This window comes from Lathyrus oleraceus, chromosome 5, assembly GCF_024323335.1.
Source record: "Lathyrus oleraceus cultivar Zhongwan6 chromosome 5, CAAS_Psat_ZW6_1.0, whole genome shotgun sequence".
In the NCBI taxonomy this organism is placed as follows: domain Eukaryota; kingdom Viridiplantae; phylum Streptophyta; class Magnoliopsida; order Fabales; family Fabaceae; genus Lathyrus; species Lathyrus oleraceus.
Genome location: NC_066583.1, coordinates 184209291 through 184216150, shown reverse-complemented (window position 1 = coordinate 184216150; position 6860 = coordinate 184209291). Strand labels below are relative to the sequence as shown.

Below are 6860 nucleotides of genomic sequence, written 5' to 3'. Positions count from 1 at the left end.
TAGTTCTTTTCAAAGTAGGAAACACTGCCCATAAGTAGCTCTATAGGCAAGTTCTTGGATTATTAATTGATTATGTGAATTACATTCGAGCCTGTCTTTATTAATAGAACTTTATTCAACACTTTACTTTTCATTGCACACTCTAAAAACCCCTATTTTGATTACCTAAGATAAACACCATAACAATAGATAACGATAGATTGACACTTGGTCTCTGTGGATTCGACAATCTTTTATATTACTCTGACGCGTTCGTATACTTGCGAAAAGCACGCATCAAGTTTTTGGCGCCGTTGTCGGGGACCAATTTCATCAAATTTCATTTCCCTGTTGTTATATCGTTTAGCCTTAGGCTATTTCCCGCCGGTCAATGTGAAGAACTCGCAGCACCGGAAGTTTAAGCTTAATATACCCTCTGGCGGAACCTGAACGTTACGCTCGCGCACGTTTATGCTTTCATAGAATTAGGAAAGCTATGGCCGAAGATCAAAACCAAAGACCTCTTAAGGACTTCGCCCAACCATCCAACGAAGAACCTAGTTCTAGTATAGTAAACCCGACCATCCCAGCTAATAATTTTGAACTTAAACCATCCCTGTTGCAACTAGTGCAACAGAGACAATTCGCAGGTCTCGCTACTGAGAACCCAAACGAACATTTAAAAATATTTCTTTAATTAGCAGACACTTTTAAAACCAATGGAGCTTCTCCTGAGGCGACCCGTTTAAGATTATTCCTTTTTTCCCTCAGAGATAAACCCTATCATGGTTAGATTCCCTTCCACCCAATTCCATTACGACTTGGGATAACCTTAGAAGAGTATTTCTTGCTAGATACTTTCCCCCAAGTAAGACCGTCGTTCTTCGAAACCACATAACTAGATTTACCCAAAACCAAGGAGAATCGTTGTTCGAAGCTTGGGAGAGATATAAAGAGTTGTTAAGAGCATGCCCACATCATGGTTTAGAAAATTGGTTAATCATTCAAACCTTCTATAATGGACTTCACTATAACACCAAGATGACCATTGACGCTGCCGCAGGCGGTGCTATGATGAACAAACCTTACCCTGAAACTAGTGCCCTCATTGAAGATATGTCTCAAAACCATCAATCATGGGGAGTCGAACGTGCAACAGTCGAGAAGAAAGAAGCCCATGGAGGAGTGCATGAACTAAACTCTATAGACATGATGCAAGCTAAAATGGACGCATTAGCCCTTAAGGTCGAGCATATGTGCATAAACCCGAATACTATAGCCGCAGTTTCGTCGGATTGTGAGATATGTGGAACCAAAGGACACCAATCTGTAGAATGCAGTCTATTGAATGAAACCCACTCTGAGCAAGTGAACTACACCCAAGGGAACCCATACTCGAACACCTATAACCCTGGATGGAGGAATCACCCGAACTTCTCCTATAAGAACAATAACCCTATCCAAAATAATGCACCTCCGAGACAAACTGGTTATCAAGCCCCAAGATCAAATCAACCTATGCAACCTGTGCCACCAAAGCCGAGCCTTGAGAAAATTATGGACAATTTTATCACTGCTCAAACCCAACAAAACAAAGAGTTCATGAACCAAAATATTCATGTTAACAAATTGATTACTCCGTTAGGAACCAAGGTTGACCAAATAGTTACTCATACTAAGATGCTTGAAACCCAGATCTCTCAGGTAGCTTTAAACCAAGCCCCCCAAACCACACCTGGAGGACAATTCCCTGGACAACCTCAACAAAATCCGAGAGGACAAGCCAACGCCATTACCCTACGAAGTGGGAACACTTATGATGAGCCACCAAACGTAATATTGAGTGAACCCAAAACTTCTAAGGAATATACCAAACCCACGGACGAAGTAAAGGAACCAGAGGAATCTGAAAAACAGGAAGGTCAAGAAAAAGGAGAAAAACCTAAAGATAAAACTTATGTACCACCCCCGCCATATAAACCGCCTATACCATATCCGCAAAGACTCAAACAAACCCAGATCAATAACCAGTATCAGAAATTTATTAAAGTTATAGAAAAAATTCATGTAGAAATCCCTTTCGCAGAAGCCATCACATAAATACCTTCTTATGCAAAGCTTCTCAAAGACATCCTTACCAACAAACGTAGACTAGACGACCCAAAGCCTTTGGAATGCAATGCTATTTCCGAGAATAAGTTAGCCAAAAAAGATAAAGATCCTAGAAATTTCTCCATTCCTTGTCTTTTGGGAAGTCATATCATCGAAAAAGCTTTTCTAGACTTAGGAGCTAGTGTGAGCTTAATGCCTTTAGCAGTTTGTGAGAGGTTAAACTTAGGAGAATTACAACCCACTAAGATGTCACTTCAGTTAGCTGATAGATCTCTTAAGTATCCGATAGGCATTTTAGAAGATCTTCCTGTTAGGATAGGTCAGCTATTTATCCCTACTGATTTTGTTGTCATGGGCATCAAAGAGGACAATGATATACCATTCTTATCGACTGCAGGAGCCATAATAGATGTCAAGAGAGGAAAGTTGACCTTTGAGGTAGGTGACGAGAAAATATAATTTATACTTTCGAAATTTCTTATGGCACCTGCGATGGGAGACGCATGTTATGCCTTAGATATCATTGATGAATATGTTAGGGAATTAGAACAAGAAGAAATTATAAAAACAATTAAGTTACCATCAACTCTCATAATGGAAGATGATGACTTTAAGAAACCCTACATCGATGATAACTTGTACGAATGTTTATCCCTTACCCCAAATTCTATGCCATGCCCTAAGAAACCAACCTTAGAACTTAAGAAACTGCCTAAGAATCTGAGATATGAGTTCCTCGATGAAGAGATGAACCGTCCAGTTATAGTCAGTGCTACCTTGAGCCAAGAGGAAACGAACCAACTTTTATATGTTTTACGAAGATATCCCTCAGCCTTATGATATAATATCTCTGACCTGAAAGGTATAAGCCCGTCCGTATGCATGCATCGTATTTCGCTTGAAGAAGATTCAAAACCCTCCAAAGAACATCAGAGAAGAATAAACCCTATAATGAGTGATGTTGTTAAAAAGGAAGTTCTTAAGTTACTTGAGGCAGGTATAATCTACCAGATCTCGGATAGTAAGGGGTGAGCCCTGTGCATGTAGTACCTAAAAAGGGAGGCATCACAGTCGTGCAAAACAATAAAGGCGAACATGTAGCAAAACGGTTAGAAGGAGGATGACAGATGTGTATAAATTATAGAAAATTAAATAAAGCAGCCAGGAAGGATCATTTCCCTTTACCATTTATAGACCAGATGTTGGAGCGTCTAGCCAGACACTCTTACTTCTGCTATCTAGATGGATACTCTGGATTCTTCCAAATACCTATCCACCCCGAAGATCAAGAAAAAACTACCTTTACATGCCCTTATGGAACTTTTGCCTACAGACGAATGCCATTCGGCCTCTGTAATGCCCCAGCTACTTTCCAACGCTGCATGATGTCCATCTTTGCAGACTACCTAGATGGTATTATGGAAGTGTTTATGGATGATTTCTCGATTTGCGGATTTGATTTCCACAATTGTCTTGCTAACCTTGAGAAAATCCTGGAGAGATGCGTGGAGGTGAATCTCGTGCTAAATTGGGAAAAATGTCATTTCATGGTGACCGAAGAAATTGTTTTAGGACATATAGTTTCCGAAAAAGGTATAGAGGTAGATAGAGCTAAAATAGAAGTTATAGAAAACCTAAAACCACCTAAAACTATCAGAGAAGTCTGAAGCTTTCTTGGACACGCTGGATTCTACCGGCGTTTTATTAAGGACTTCTCTAAAATAACTAAACCTTTAACTGGAATTTTAATGAAAGATGCTGAATTCATTTTCGATGAAAAATGTAATGACACATTTAATCTTTTAAAGCAGGCATTAGTATCAGCATCCATTATGAAACCACCTGATTGGTCAGAACCTTTTGAGATAATGTGTGATGCCAGTGATTACGCGGTTGGAGCCGTTCTAGGACAAAGGAAAGATAAAAAATTACATGCCATTTATTATGCCAGTAGAACCCTAGACGTTGCCCAACTTAACTATGCAACAACTGAAAAAGAATTACTCGTTGTAGTCTTCGCTATAGACAAATTTAGATCTTATCTAGTAGGAGAAAAAATTATAGTTTACACCGGTCATGCTGTCATTCGTTACCTATTAAGTAAAAAAGATGCCAAGCCCAGGTTACTTCGATGGATTCTATTACTTCAAGAGTTTGATTTAGATATAAGAGATAAAAAAGGCACTGAAAATGTAGTAGCCGATCACCTCTCTAGGCTTGAACATCTAAAACCAGAACTAGTACCCATAAATGATGATTTCGCCTATGATAGACTGATAGCTAAACTAGAAACCATTGAAGATGATAACCTAAGCACTCATGAGCACTTCCAAAATTCCTTAGCAGTAAGTAACGTACCCTGGTATGCAGACTTTGTTAATTACCTAGTTGCTGATATTGTACCCCCTGATCTTGACTACCACCGCAAGAAGAAATTCTTCCACGATGTGAGAAACTTCTATTGGGACGAACCACTCCTTTTCAAAAGGGGTAAAGATGGCATTTTTCGCCGTTGCGTTCCAGAATGAAGAGGTAAATAGTATTATCGAGCATTGTCATTCTGCACCCTATGGTGGACATGCGAGCACCTCTAAGACATACGCCAAGATTCTTCAAGCTGGCCTATTCTGGCCCACCATGTGGCGTGATGTCCATGCTTGTATTGTCAAATGTGACAGATGCCAACACACTGGAAACATTTCAAGGCGTGACGAAATGCCTCTAAGAAACATTCAGGAAGTAGAACTCTTCAACGTATGGGGTATAGATTTCATGGGACCTTTCCCACCATCCTTAGGAAACAGGTATATCTTAGTAGCTGTAGACTATGTGTCTAAGTGGATTGAAGCCATAGCTGCACCCACAAACGATACTAGAGTGGTGATTAAATTGTTTAAAAACTATATATTCCCTAGATTTGGAACACCACGTTTAGTCATAAGTGATGGAGGATCACATTTCATATCAAGGATATTTGACAAACTTTTAAGAAAATATGGAGTTAGGCATAGAGTAGCAACACCATCCCACCCACAGACTAGTGGCCAAGTAGAAATATCCAATAGGGAGATAAAACAAATCCTAGAGAAAACTGTTTCTATCTCTAGGAGAGATTGGTCTCAGAAGCTTCAAGAAGCATTATGGGCCTACCGAACCGCTTTCAAAACCCCTATAGGAACTACTCCTTACCAACTAGTTTATGGAAAATCCTGTCACTTACCATTCGAGTTAGAGCATAAGGCCCATTGGGCCATTAAAACTTTGAATTTATACTACCTGACCGCTGGAGAAAAGCGTACCCTTGACATTCACAAACTAGAAGAACTTAGGCAATCTGCCTACGAGAATGCAAAAATATACAAAGAGAGAACAAAAGCCTATCACGAAAAAAGAATAGTAAAGAAAAACTTCAATATAGGCGACCCTGTTCTCCTTTTCAACTCTAGGTTACGACTCTTCCCTGGAAAGCTACGCTCAAGATGGACTGGCCCTTTCGAAGTATCCAAGATTCTGAGATCCGGAGCCGTAGAAATCAAGAACGAAACCTGTAGTCCATTCATTGCAAATGGACAAAGACTGAAGCTCTACGAAGGAGACATTCCAGCATACTACTCGAGCCACACTCTGATTGATCCACCAATTCCTATTACTACAGGTGTATAAATTCTAATCGTCAAGCTAATGACGTTAAACAAGCGCTGCGTGGGAGGCAACCCATGGTTTTTCATTTTACTTTTTCGCATTTATTTTATTTTATTTTTATTTTTTCACCGAGACTAAATATTTGAATGCTTTGTATTTTCAGGATCACTTTCCTAACTTTTACAGGATGCAGGATTTCGATGATATGCACGTAGCCTATAGAGATGATGCTCAGAGAGAGCGCTACATCGCTCTTTATCAGCGCTCTATGGCGCCCACACGTTATCCAGATCAGCATTGTATGGAGGCACTGGGCATTGAGCCGAGTATCCGATTCCTGAGCCACCAGCTTCACTGGAACGAGTTCGCTGACGACTTGAGTAACACCTACAGGAACTTGACATTGGAGTTCCTCAGTTCATTTGATTATGACCCATACTCTGGACCGAATAGGTATGCTTCTTTCAGGCTCTTTAGAGTTGAGTACTCTTTCAACCAGAAAGAGTTTGGTGACCTATTGGGTTTCCAGACCACTCCTGATGCTATCCCAGAGACACCTATGGGATATTTTTTGGGTAAGGAGGTGGAGAAGTTTTGGAGTGATATATCAGGCGGTGGAAGCCAGGATCCATCTACGCAGCTGTCTCAGGTTATACATAACCCTGCCTTTAGATACTTCCAGATGATATTGGCACACTATTTCCTAGGAAGACCGGATGCTGAGACATTACTGAGTAAAGACGAGATCTTCCTACTATTTTGTGCATCCCAGTCTCGCCCAGTAGCATGTGGGAACTTTCTGTTATGTGGCCTCAGCGGTGTCTCCAGATCGACCGAAGGAGTCATCCATGTGGGCGGGATCATTACACAGATTGTTGTCGCTTTAGGTCAATCTCGCAAGTTGTTACATCTCCGGACCTACTGTGGGTACACTACCATGGACATCGACTTCTGTTTGACCAGAGGGTTGATGAGGAGAGCCTCTTTCCACCCATGTCAATTCCGATTGCTAGTCGACAGCGAGGCTATTCATTATTTCACACTACCTGATCCTATGATGACTAGTGTGCATGACCCAGCGAATTGGAGTTATGCTTTGGAGGGCCAGGGAGAGACCATCGAGGAGC

At 40.8% G+C, this 6860-nt stretch overlaps 1 non-coding gene across 1 annotated transcript; it reads right to left on the bottom strand.

Annotated features, from left to right (window-relative positions):
• Positions 1 to 858: 858 nt before the first annotated feature.
• LOC127090277 (small nucleolar RNA R71) lies at positions 859 to 965 on the bottom strand. The gene has a single exon (XR_007791802.1). It is a non-coding gene; the product is annotated as a small nucleolar RNA R71 (small nucleolar RNA).
• Positions 966 to 6860: the final 5895 nt, after the last annotated feature.